Source organism: Pseudonaja textilis, chromosome 3 (genome assembly GCF_049901715.1).
Source record: "Pseudonaja textilis isolate UNSWEBS1 chromosome 3, rPseTex1.2, whole genome shotgun sequence".
Classification (NCBI taxonomy): Eukaryota; Metazoa; Chordata; class Lepidosauria; order Squamata; family Elapidae; genus Pseudonaja; species Pseudonaja textilis.
Window position 1 is genome coordinate 88,973,679 of NC_141992.1, and position 14,239 is coordinate 88,987,917.

At 43.4% G+C, this 14,239-nt stretch overlaps 1 protein-coding gene and 1 long non-coding RNA gene across 13 annotated transcripts in view; both read left to right on the top strand.

The window, feature by feature from the left end:
* LOC113436187 (complement factor H-related protein 5-like) overlaps nt 1-14,239 on the top strand; it is a 256,629-nt gene that overhangs the window by 36,594 nt on the left and 205,796 nt on the right. The window lies entirely within an intron of this gene.
* On the top strand, nt 6,526-14,171 carry LOC148126205 (uncharacterized). The gene is made up of 2 exons (XR_015742955.1): nt 6,526-7,595; nt 13,717-14,171. It is a non-coding gene; the product is annotated as an uncharacterized LOC148126205 (long non-coding RNA).

Here is a 14,239-nt window from a genome sequence, read left to right on the forward strand (position 1 = left end):
TCTTAACCTTGAGGCCAGCATCTTTGAACCTCTGTAGGACTGTTCTGAGGCGTTTCTCTAATTGACTTTTTGTGGGTGCTGCTATTAATACGTCATCAAAATAGGGCACGACCCCTTTTATACCTTGTAATAGTCTCTCCATCAGCCTTTGAAAGATCCTGGGGCTACGCTTACGCCAAACTGGAGTCTGTTGCATTTGAATGCACCACGATGTGTGACTATAGGGCTTCTGCAGTCTTGGGGTCAACTGGCAGCTGTTGATATGCTTGGGCCAGATCTAATTTTGCGAATATTTTGCCACCCCCAAGTGAATGCAGGAGATGTTGAGTAACTGGTACTGGATAGGCGCTCTGCCTTAGCACGTGATTGAGGGTGGCCTTTGTCCAGTTGCTCATCAATTTTGGATTTGAGAGCAAAGGGAACTCGGCATGGCTTTAGGCAAATGGGTGCAATGTCGGGGCGAAGATTAAATGAAATGGGGGACCCCGTGTACTTGCCTAGGCTTTCGTTGAACACTTCTCGGAAGTCGTGGACGAGGCCCGCCTCCCAGTCATCGTCTTCAGTATAATAGATGCCAGCCATTCCGATTCCTAATGGCGCGAACCACTGAAGGCCCAATAGACTTGGCCGGTCTCTGTCTACGATGGTGAGTGGTAGAATTGCATTATGTCCCTTGAAAGAGGCCTGGAAATGGCGGGTACCTGCGACTGGGATCCGGTTGCCTTGATAGTCTTTCAGTCTCTGACTGCTGAGGTCTTGGCGTCGGATGTTTTGAATCAGCTGCTTGAGTGTTTTTCAGGATACCATGGATAGTGATGACCCAGAGTCGACTTCCATGATGCACAGTTTGTTTTCAATGGTGACCTTTACTCGGATTTTTTTAGCGTCAAGTGATGAAGCGTGGCCGATGGTGATGGTTTGATGAGCCTCCTCTCGTCTGGGTGTGCCGTTAAACCTTCGGGGTCTGCTGTACTGGTTCCACTGGTTGCTAGGGCGGTTCCTCTGTGTGGTGGAGTTGCCATCATTCCTCTTTGGGCTGCTCCCTCTCCGTCTGGGGCTGGAATTTCTCTTGTTTCTGCATACCTTCGTGATGTGCCCTTGTTTCTCGCAAAAACGACACATGGCATCTAAAAATCTGCATTCGGATCGAGGATGGTTTCCCCCACATCCGGCGCATTGGTAGTTGGATTTACGACCCCGCTGGTCTCGTTGCTCACGTTCTGACCGGAGTCTGTGGACTCCGCTGTCTGAGGATGATTCGACATCTTCATGATGGGTGGTTGTCGTGTACTTGTCTGGAGGTTTCCCAGCATCGTTGGTGGGTTGGCGGTTGGTTCCGCTGGTTCGACGCATTCGTGCTGCTGATTTACGAGTGGCTTCAGCTGTGGTGGCATCTGCTATGGCATCTGCAAGCGAGATGTCTCCCTTGGCCATGATCTTGCTCTGGACAGTTGGGGCTCTGAGGCCAAGGATGATGCGGTCTCTCATGGCTTCTTCAAGATTGGCGAAGCCATATAAACTGCCCAGGTTCCTCAGGTCTGCCACAAAATCCCCAACTCTCTCACCTTCACGCTGGTCCCTCTGGTAGAATTCGTGTCTGCGAATGAGAGTTGGCATGGCTGGGGCGTAATGGTTGCGCAGGATGGGAGCAAGGGTGTCCCAATCCATGGTTTTAACCTCAGCTGGCTTCACTAAGGCTTTAGCCATCTTAAAAACGGCTGGCCCACAATGGGTTAGAAAAACAGCTCGTTTCTTGCTGGGCGTGGTATCTTTGAGGTTGTTGGACTCCAGGAACATTTGAAATCTGTCCATATGTCCTCGCTAACTGGATCGAATGGGGCGCGTGGTATAGCGCTGCTGGCCAGGTCGCCATTGTTGCGCTCTGTCAGCCACGTACTCCTTCAGGTAGTTCAAATCAATAGAGTTCATTGCCTCCGCATCCCACCTTCGTCGCCAGTGTTAGATCTGGGAGGATGGTTCAAGAACGCAGGCAAGACTCAGATAGCAACAACAGCTCTTTATTAGTGACTTCAGATCTGAGCGAACTATCCCAGCTGCAGCAGCCCCTTATATAGGGCTGGCTGCGGCTAGGCAGCCAATGAAGGCGATTTGAGTTTACTGCCCATTTACTGGCCAATCGCATCAGTCTATGGCGACCAATCACGATTGGCTATTCGCAGGCCAATCAGAGTTGCAGGCTTTCGAGCCTGCTAGTCTGGAACATTTACCATCTTTAAAGCCTTTCATGGCCCAGGGGACTGCTTCACCCCAATTGGATTGGCCCACCCTACTCCCTCTGGCAAAAGGAACATGCTGCAGATCTACTCAGTCAAGGAACTTTGCTAGAAGGAACTAGTAAATGGTCCTTCTCTGCCATGCCTTCACAATCTGGAAAATCTTGCTTCTGAAGGCCACATATGCCCTCACCCACTAGGCCTTCTGGCTTTGCCTCAAAACCTAGCTTAGCCAATGGGCTTGAGGCCATGATGGAGTATTTTACACTGGGAATGATCAGTGCACTAAGAAAGAAGATTCCACCACTGTACTGCTTATGTACCGGTTCCTAGTTTTAATCAATCTCTATTAATTGTAATGTTTATACTTTTAAAAAGTTTTTCTATTCTTGCTTTTATTGTGTTGCAAGCCTTCCATCACTTCAATACTGACATGGATAACAACATCCAATACAACTACATCCAATACAACTACACAATTTATTTGTGCAGAGTTTGAGTAGTTATTAATGGAGAGTGGGAAATAAATTGAGAACGCCTTGTGGGGAGATGCCATTTATCCCAAAGCAATTGCTATTCATTTAAATACAGAACTGAGTTTAGGCATTAAGAAAGTAATGACGCTATAAGTTCTAAAGTGGAAAGACAATACTAGGGAGAACACTAGTAATTATTTTCTGCCAATCAATTAAGCTGTAAGGTATTGTTGCTTTTTAAAAATAAGAATTAATATAATTTTGAAATATAGTTTCTTATGAATATGCTTAAATTGCATGTGATTATACGATATTTGTAATCCTGAGTGGTGTTGCTCAATAGATTGTGTATCTGTTGCAGCTCTTGGGGGAAAATGTGGACTCCCACCTGTTGTGGAGAATGGAGACATTCTGGATTCACCCAAGCCAATCTATTTCCCATCTGAAACTGTAACTTATCAGTGCCAAAATTTCTATACAATGGAAGGTTCTCCAAGAGTGACTTGTCAAAATGGTCATTGGTCACAACCACCAACATGTAGAGGTATAAGTATTATCTATAATTCTTTATAGATTTATTATTTATAGATAAATATTGTACTTTGGGAATAATATAAATTTCATGACACCAGAGCTGTTATGTCAGTGCCGGAAAATATTTTACTTCCTTGAAATAGAATTAGCAGTAGTATTGTGGTCTGCCGGCAGCCTGCAGAGATGGCAGCAGAGTCAGACAGTGAGGAGGAACATGGACCAGTCCAGGATGGGGAGGACTCGGATGATGGTCCTGCATCCAATACAGAGATGGGGCCAAGGCCATCTGGGAATTATGTGCTGACTCTGAAGCCTCCAGAATCTGACAGCAGCCTGGCAGAGGCACAAGCAGAGCCTGTTCCCAGTGCACGTGTGCGCAGAGCTTCCAGAAGGCAAGAACAGTTAAGACAAAAGGGACTACTCGAGAGTAAGGCTTGGAGGTGATTGCCCCTCCCATAAGATATAAAGGAGGAGCAAAAGGACACGAACCTTTGCAGGAAGCAACATTGTTCACTCTGTTTGGATTAAACCTTGAAGCTCTGTGTGGACTTTGTAGTCCATTTGGCCTTTTACAGTTAATTTGGCACTTTAGTTGTTGGCAGCAAGAGATAAAGGTGGCTGCTTATCTTGAGAGACTGTTTGGGGCTCATTACGGGCTGGGAATGAACATAATTACCAGTGTTGGATTACTTAGTTGTTTGAACTAAGTGTGTGCTTAATTATGGTCTCAGGAAGCCTTGGTCAGAACAAGTGGTAGTATTATGAACCAAGATAAAATAACTCTCTCTGGGAGAAACTGCTTCATAATGGAGAATTGTACAAGATCTTTTACCATTTACAAATGTTGTCCTCAATTTTGTTAAACCTTCCTGGTGAAATTCTGCTTTCCCTAAACCAAAATTTGCTTTTTCTTTTTTGGAATGGTAGTATTAGTTGAATCTCTAGAGAACTAAAATTATTGTTTTTTTTAAATAGGCTAAGTATGGAGGCAGACTCTGCTGACTTAATCACATTTAGTCCCGTTTAATCTACATTGAAAAAGAAGATATGAGATGACATTTTAAGAGAAGTTGCCTGAACTTGGTCTTCTCCTAATTCAGACATTCAGTATGAGGAAATTTGGAAGAAGGGGACTAAAATATTTTTCTTCTTCCTTTCATACATGTAACATTGTCTTGCTTAAAACTAATTACATGACTGATAATTAGTTCATGAGAGACAAAAGAAAAAAGGGGGGATCCATTTACATAGATCTTTAATCATTTTAGCCTATTGCAACATAGAATTTCTAACCTAAACTTTAATTACTTTATCAAATGAATTCCTCAGTCTAAAACCTTCTATATATCATCTGATCTGTGTCCTTTTGCAGTTGCTTGTACAGCAAATGAAGAAGATATGAGAGTACGTAATATAAAGCTGAGGTGGAGCAACAGAGATAAAATATATTCTGAGGATGGAACTACAGTAGAATTTGTATGTTTAAGAGGCTATAAACCACATCCAAATACCAGATCATTAAGAGCTAATTGTGTGGATGGGAAATTTGATTATCCGGATTGCATTCCTGTATGTATATTTTCAGAAAATTACTTTAATTCACCAATATTAACATTTATTTCCTTTGTCTGTATCTATATACCTATATATCTATATTAATGCATTGAAAAAAAATCACTTGAAATATTTTTAAAACCTGTCAGGCAGCTAAATTTATGGATGTAATAGATTCTAAGGTAATTAGGTTTTCTGCAATACTTTTGAATCAGAACACTTCTTAAGATTCCTTTGATCTAAATACAATTCCTCCCATTCAGAGCAGGGGTGTCAAACTCAATTTCATTGAGAGCCACATCAGGGTTGAGTTTGACCTTGGAGGGCCGGGGTGGTGGCTGGGAGTGGGTGTGGTCATGATGGGCATTGCTAGTATGGGCGTGGTCACGGTGGATGTTTGACACAGGCTCAAGATAAACTTTGCTCCTCTTCTTCTTTCTTTCTGCAGTTCTTTACTATAAGTTTTTGGCCAGCAGAGGGCTGGTAGAAGCCAGGGAGCCCAAAAGCAGGCCATGTGGGGGCCTCATCAGCTGATCGGAGGCTCCAGGAGGCACCAGCATGGCCTGTTTTGGCCTCCCCAGCTCCAACAGCACTCCTTTGATATTTCTGGGCTGGCCTTGCAGGCCAGATTTAAGTGGCTCATGTGCCAGATTCAGCCCAAAGGCCTTGAGTTTGTTATCCTTGGCTCAGAGCAATGGAAGAGAAGCACTATGGGGACAGGGGTAATACTTAAAAATAATGAGGATTGGGTCTCAGAATGTTGCATCTGCCAGCATTTCATTTCTTCTGGTCTGTTGATGAAGCCTAACAGATCTTCGGAATCCTGAAGATCAGGATATTTTCCTTTGCTGGAAATGAGTAGAAACTCTACTTTAAACCCAGTAGGCCATTTTTACTGATTTCATTGCCTCACTCAAAAATTTAGTTGCCTCAGGTTTTAAACGAATGCCCATACATTTACCGAGTCAGGATATTTTCCTCAACAATCTGGATATCCATAAACTTGAAGCCTCGCATTCTTATTGGTCCGTTTAGACCGCTATCTGATTGGACAGCTTGGACAGTTCTGAATGGCTCGCTAAGAGTTTGCCGCGATTGGCTAAAACCAAGTGCGGCAGACTTGAAGCGGCATCACTAAGCTGAAGTCTCTCGTCTTAAGTGAACTCGACCTTCCGAACATAACACTGGCAACAAGGGTAGGATAAAGAAGACAACGAGACAATCCAGCATGTGGCAAATGATGCGAAACAACCATCAATGCAGCAAAGATTTATTATTTATAGATAAATATTGTACTTTGGGAATGATATAAATTTCATGACACCAGAGCTTTATGTCAGTGCCGGAAGATATTTTACTTCCTTTAAATAGAATTAGCAGTAGTATTGTGGTCTGCCGGCATCCTGCAGAGATGGCAGCAGAGTCAGACAGTGAGGAGGAACATGGACCAGTCCAGGATGGGGAGGACTTGGATGATGGTCCTGCATCCAATACAGAGATGGGGCCAAGGCCATCTGGGAATTATGAGCTGACTCTGAAGCCTCCAGAATCTGACAGCAGCCTGGCAGAGGCACAAGCAGAGCCTGTTCCCAGTGCACGTGTGCGCAGAGCTTCCAGAAGGCAAGAACAGTTAAGACAAAAGGGACTACTCAAGAGTAAGGCTTGGAGGTGATTGCCCCTCCCATAAGATATAAAGGAGGAGCAAAGGACACGAACCTTTGCAGGAAGCAACATTGTTCACTCTGTTTGGATTAAACCTTGAAGCTCTGTGTGGACTTTGTAGTCCATTTGGCCTTTTACAGTTAATTTGGCACTTTAGTTGTTGGCAGCAAGAGATAAAGGTGGGTGCTTATCTCGAGAGACTGTTTGGAGCTCATTACGGGCCGGGAATGAACATAATTACCAGTGTTGGAATAAAAAGAGAGTTGTTTGAACTAAGTGTGTGCTTAATTATGGTCTCAGGAAGCCTTGGTCAGAACAAGTGGTAGTATTATGAACCAAGATAAAATAACTCTCTCTGGGAGAAACTGCTTCATAATGGAGAATTGTACAAGATCTTTTACCATTTACAAATGTTGTCCTCAATTTTGTTAAACCTTCCTGGTGAAATTCTGCTTTCCCTAAACCAAAATTTGCTTTTTCTTTTTTGGAATGGTAGTATTAGTTGAATCTCTAGAGAACTGAAATTATTGTTTTTTTAAATAGGCTAAGTATGGAGGCAGACTCTGCTGACTTAATCACATTTAGTCCCGTTTAATCTACATTGAAAAAGAAGATATGAGATGACATTTTAAGAGAAGTTGCCTGAACTTGGTCTTCTCCTAATTCAGACATTCAGTATGAGGAAATTTGGAAGAAGGGGACTAAAATATTTTTCTTCTTCCTTTCATACATGTAACATTGTCTTGCTTAAAACTAATTACATGACTGATAATTAGTTCATGAGAGACAAAAGAAAAAGGGGGATCCATTTACATAGATCTTTAATCATTTTAGCCTATTGCAACATAGAATTTCTAACCTAAACTTTAATTACTTTATCAAATGAATTCCTCAGTCTAAAACCTTCTATATATCATCTGATCTGTGTCCTTTTGCAGTTGCTTGTACAGCAAATGAAGAAGATATGAGAGTACGTAATATAAAGCTGAGGTGGAGCAACAGAGATAAAATATATTCTGAGGATGGAACTACAGTAGAATTTGTATGTTTAAGAGGCTATAAACCACATCCAAATACCAGATCATTAAGAGCTAATTGTGTGGATGGGAAATTTGATTATCCGGATTGCATTCCTGTATGTATATTTTCAGAAAATTACTTTAATTCACCAATATTAACATTTATTTCCTTTGTCTGTATCTATATACCTATATATCTATATTAATGCATTGAAAAAAATCACTTGAAATATTTTTAAAACCTGTCAGGCAGCTAAATTTATGGATGTAATAGATTCTAAGGTAATTAGGTTTTCTGCAATACTTTTGAATCAGAACACTTCTTAAGATTCCTTTGATCGAAATACAATTCCTCCCATTCAGAGCAGGGGTGTCAAACTCAATTTCATTGAGAGCCACATCAGGGTTGAGTTTGACCTTGGAGGGCCGGGGTGGTGGCTGGGAGTGGGTGTGGTCATGATGGGCATTGCTAGTATGGGCGTGGTCACGGTGGATGTTTGACACAGGCTCAAGATAAACTTTGCTCCTCTTCTTCTTTCTTTCTGCAGTTCTTTACTATAAGTTTTTGGCCAGCAGAGGGCTGGTAGAAGCCAGGGAGCCCAAAAGCAGGCCATGTGGGGGCCTCATCAGCTGATCGGAGGCTCCAGGAGGTACCAGCATGGCCTGTTTTGGCCTCCCCAGCTCCAACAGCACTCCTTTGATATTTCTGGGCTGGCCTTGCAGGCCAGATTTAAGTGGCCCATGTGCCAGATTCAGCCCAAAGGCCTTGAGTTTGTTATCCTTGGCTCAGAGCAATGGAAGAGAAGCACTATGGGGACAGGGGTAATACTTAAAAATAATGAGGATTGGGTCTCAGAATGTTGCATCTGCCAGCATTTCATTTCTTCTGGTCTGTTGATGAAGCCTAACAGATCTTCGGAATCCTGAAGATCAGGATATTTTCCTTTGCTGGAAATGAGTAGAAACTCTACTTTAAACCCAGTGGGCCATTTTTACTGATTTCATTGCCTCACTCAAAAATTTAGTTGCCTCAGGTTTTAAACGAATGCCCATACATTTACCGAGTCAGGATATTTTCCTCAACAATCTGGGTCCTCATTTTATCAATCTTGGAAGCATGGGAAGCTGAATCAACCTTGAGCCAGTGAAAATCAAACTGCCGAGTGCTGGCATCCAGTATGTAATAATTCATTACATGTAAAATAAGATATTCCATGAAATATTTCCAAGCTTAGAATAAATGGAAAAATAGATTGAACAAGAAGACTCTGAAATGACCTGGGCAAGAAAAGTTATCCATCACTAAATGAACTTCTGTTGATTCCCAAGGGACAAACAAATCCAATCTAAGAATTACTTGCCTTTTCCTGAAAACTTTAGGTACACATTGTGTTCCATATCCATAAACTTGAAGCCTCGCATTCTTATTGGTCCGTTTAGACCGCTATCTGATTGGACAGCTTGGACAGTTCTGAATGGCTCGCTAAGAGTTTGCCGCGATTGGCTAAAACCAAGTGCGGCAGACTTGAAGCGGCATCATTGGCTGCCTAGCTGCGGTGAGCTCTATAAAGGAGCCACCACGGCTGCTATTGTTTTTTAAGCTTGTTCTAGCCAGTAAATAAAGAGCTGTTGTTACTAAGCTGAAGTCTCTCGTCTTAAGTGAACTCGACCTTCCGAACATAACACTGGCAACAAGGGTGGGATAAAGAAGACAACGAGACAATCCAGCATGTGGCAAATGATGCGAAACAACCATCAAGATGGCCAGCAACACCACGCCACCCACACCCTTTAATCTGGCCACTGAGGACTGGGAGTCCTACATCGACTGGTTTCAGATGTTTTTGGAATGCAGCAACCTGAAAGATGCCAATGGCAACCGGAAATGGGCTGTATTCCTATCACACTGCAGACCCACCGTGTTTAAAATGGCCAAGGCTTTGGTGAAACCCGCAGACATCAAAATGATGGATTGGGATGACCTCTCACCTATCCTCCGAAACCACTACACTCCGCCCGTGCCCACCCTCATTCACCAGCACAACTTTTACCAAAGAGACCAGCACGAGGGTGAGAGCATTAGAGAATTCGTAGTCGACCTGAGGGACCTTGGAGGGTTGTGTGGATTCACTGACCTAGAAGAGGCCATGCGAGACCGGGTCGTCCTCAGCCTAAAAGACCCCACGCTACAAAGCAAGTTGATGGCAAAGGGCAGTATCTCCCTCGCTGACACCATAGCTGAAGCAATGGCAGCAGAAGCCACCTGCAAATCAGTGGCTTGGATGCAGCGATCAAACGGAGCCAACCGCTGCCCTGTCAGCGAAACAGCTTCAACATCGGAGAAGCATACCACCACCATCCACCATGGCAACACCAAATCCCCCTCTGACAGAGACTACGAGGAGAAGAAATCCACTGGCTCCAGTCAGAATGCGATCGATGAGACCAGTGGGGTCATAAGTCGGGGTTTCAATGCGCCAGATACGGAGGCGATCACCCCCGCTCTGAATGCCATTTTCTTAATGCCATTTGTCGGCATTGCGAGAAGCGGGGGCACACCGCAAAAGTATGCTGAAATAAATGCAACCTCACCCCCCGGCATCGAGGAGGTAGCCCGAGACGACAAGACGGCACACCCCCAAAGCATCGGGACCGCCAGACTGACAGCTGATGGAACCGAGATGGCCGAACCAAGCGATTCAGTGAGGCACCGTGGAAAGAAGAGACCCATCAAATGGTCATCATCAACCATTCTTCTACCATAGATAGTACACATAACAGTAAAAATCGAAAACCAACCATGCTCCATGGAAGTGGATTCCGGATCCTACCTCTCCATTGTCTCCTGGCACACCATCAAATGCCTAATACCCAGCATACGCCGACACGAGCTAAGTGACCAAAAGCTGATCCTCAGACACTACCAAGGGAATCGCAAGTACAAGGGGTCCCCAATCTCCTTCAATCTTAACCCAGATGTCGCCCCTATCCGCCTCAAACCGTGGTGAGTGCCATTTGCACTCAAGCCCAAAATAGACGAGCAACTAAATAAGCTCTTCGCCCAAGGAGTATTGGAACCCATTGATCATGCCCGTTGGGAAACACCTATAGTCACCTCCATCAAACCGGACAGCTCTATAAGAATCTGTGGTGAGTATAAGGCCACCCTCAACCATGCCTGCAGCAAAGCGCCTACCCCGTACCAGTAGTCCAACACCTCCTGCACTCACTGGGGGGGGGAGTCTTTGCAAAGCTCGACCTGGCACAAGCCTATCAACAGCTACCGGTCGATGCAGAAACCACCGAAGCTCAAACGATTGTAACACACTGAGGCGCATTTAAATGCAACCGCCTCCAATTTGGTGTCAGTGTAGCACCTGGGGTTTTCCAAAGCGTCATGGAAAGAATGCTGCAAGGCATTAAGGGAGTAGTGCCATACTTTGATGATGTATTAGTGGTAGCGGCTAATAAAAAACAACTAGAAAAATGCCTACAAAAAAACAACTACAAAAAAAGACAGGCGGCTGGCGTGGGTCTTGAGCTGGATAGAACGAGGTTGGTCAGAAAATAACAATGACAAACACTTTAAACCTTTCAGGAACTGGCAAACTGAGCTCTTTGCTCAAAAAGGGTGCATATTTTGGGGAGATCAGGTGGTGATACCCGAAACATTACAAACCAAAGTATTGGACATGCTGCATGAAGGGCACCCGGGCATCATCCGGATGAAAGCCCTGGCAAGAAGCTACACTTGGTGGCTGGGGATGGACAGACAGATCAAAACATGGGTCGCCGCATGCAACAGTTGCCAACAAACACAATCCACCCCCTCACAGCACCACCTCTGGAAACACCCAGAGGCCCCTGGTCGTGAATTTACCTTGATTTTGCTGGTTCCACTCACGGACACGCATTCCTGATAACCATCAATGCCTATTCTAATTGGCTGGAAGTTTGCACTATGAAAAAGACAACCACAGAGGCCATCATAACTAAACTCAACAAACTTTTTGCCACACACGGGTTGCCTGATGTAATAGTGTCCGACAATGGGCCACAGTTCATGGCATTGGCATTCGAACAATATCTAACTGCTGGGGCATCAAACATGCATTGACATTGCCCGCTCACCTGGCGGCGAATGGGCGGGTGGAACGAATGATTCAGTTTACCAAAAAACCCTACAAAAAATTGAAGACAGCAACATCTAGGAAAAAATCAATAAAATGCTACTGATACACCACATCACGCCAAACACAACCACTAATAAATGCCCAGCAGAACTACTTATGGGCAGAAAGCTCCATTCACCACTAGACCGTTTACATCCCACCTATAAACCGGAGAAACCTCCAGGTTTCACCAGCCGACATCATGCATTCAACATTGGCGACACTGTCTTCATGAAGAGCTTCACTGGGGACCCTCTCTGGGTACCCGCACGCATCACCCAAATAACCGCCCCCTGGTCCTACCGCCTAGAAACAACTGATGGGCGTAGCTGGAAGCACCACATCGACCAGCTATGGTCAAGGCTAGCCAGTCCAGACCTTAATAAAGAAATCAGAGGGAGGGAAACCTCAAACATTGAAAATGGAAAAAACTCAATGCAAGCAGACACCCCGCTGACCAAACCCAAAAAATAAACCAACCATATTCACCTGAAAACTCAGAACCTCTACAGACAGGTGCTTCATCTGAAAGTAATGGCCGGACAAGCTCGACCAGCCCAGAAAATCCAGGCGGGAGCAGTGGAGTGAATGACTCGACCAACCTGGGCGAACCAGGCAGGAGTCACAGCTATAGGCCCAGCTCACCCTTCCAGGCAGTTCCATCAGCAGAGTTGAGAGCGACGCGGAGCCTCTCCGAACCAGCCGATGACCAGAGACTAAATGAAGCACGCAAGTCAAGTAGGCAGGTATGGAGACCCGCCTACCTACGTGACTACGTCACCCCGCCCCTTGGACGATACCAAGAGGGGAGGGGTGTTCCATATCCATAGACTTGAAGCCTCACATTCCCATTGGTCCGTTTAGGCCGCTACCTGATTGGACAGCTTGGACAGTTCTGATTGGCTCGCTAAGAGTCTGCCACGATTGGCTAAAACCAAGCACGGCAGACTTGAAGTGGCGTCATTGGCCGCCTAGCCGCAGCAAGCTCTATAAAAGAGCCGCCATGGCTGCTATTGTTTTTTAAGCTTGTTCTAGCCAGTAAATAAAAAGCTGTTGTTACTAAGCCGAAGTCTCTCGTCTTAAATGAACCGACTTTACGAACATAACACATTGAATTTATTGCACTGAGAACAATGAAATGAATGAAAATAGCCCACTGAAGTTAATTTAGAATTTCCACTCATTTCAGCCTCACAACAGAGGGACCTCCTGGTCTTCAGTCTTGGAATCTGCCAGGATTTAGGATCCGACTAGAAGAGAATCAATGATGGGCAATGATTGTTCCTCTTTGTCCCATTCCTCATTGTTTTTAAATATTACTCCCATCCCCATAGGAATTTTCTCCCATTGCTCATAAAGTGGACAAGATTTCATTTGGATCATAGGAATCTTATTGTATGATGGGGCTTTCATTTGAAACTGCAATTAATGCAAACACTATTAGTAAAATACCAGTTTGTTTTGAGATAAACATATACGTATCAAATATTTCTATAGTGGACATTTTTCTTTCTTAGTTAATAAGGAAATGGGGGCTTTCTTGGTATTGCTGTGCTACAGTTCCCAGTATTCTTCTATTGGCTGTGTTGTCTGAAGATACTGTGGGTTTTTTATTCACTGCATTTCTATCCCATCTTTCCTCAAGTGTATTCCCTGTGAGGATGAATTAAAATTTGGTAACATCTAATTCCCTATTCTTATTTTCAAAATGTTGATGCTTCACTTTCATTCTAAACTCCAGAGTTTATCTCTCAAAATATTAAGAATGCCTTATAAATTATTAAAATTTATTACATGTCGTGTCAGAAGTAGTCTTTAAAAAAGGAAGAAATTGCTCAGTGACAGAACAGTCAACAGTTTTTGAATCACTTGAGTAGTTTTAGCCATTTGGCTTTAAAAAATTGTGATTTTCACATTTCAGAATCTTCTTGCCTATGTAGTTTGATATGTTGCAATGATTGCAGGCTGCATTCTGTTGCAGATCAAATGAATCAGTTTAAAAAATAATAACATAAAATGTACAGATGCAAATTCATGTATTTGCTATTCACTTTTTATTCTACAGATCTAAGTAAATGAAGAACAGGACATATATAGCCCCTTTGAAGCAAAAAGAAGATGAATGTCGGAAATTGTATCATTCTCTTTCATGGGACTATATGAAACTGGATTGTATACAGCTATAAACAATGGATCCAAACCTAAAAGCCTGTTTCATGAAAGACAAATTTTACCAACAGTAATTACTGGGAAAATGAAAAAAATTAAAAACAAGTTTATAGAGCATCTTTAAGGCAGATAAAATATTATAATGCAACGTTATAAATAACTTTTTAAAAATGCACCCGGAGTAGGGAATATTGATTTCCCTCCCTCCATTTTAGCTATAAACATTTGATTATTCTGAATTATCAATCAGCAACCCATCTTAAAGCAATAACAATAGATAATTGTAATTGATCTTTTTAGTACATTGATATGTTGAATTCTTCAAAAAATTAAAAAAAAATCCAAAAATGATTTTTATTGCCAGTTTGTAGTATATTTTGTAAAGAAACAGAGTAATACAGTAAACACTCCAATTCACT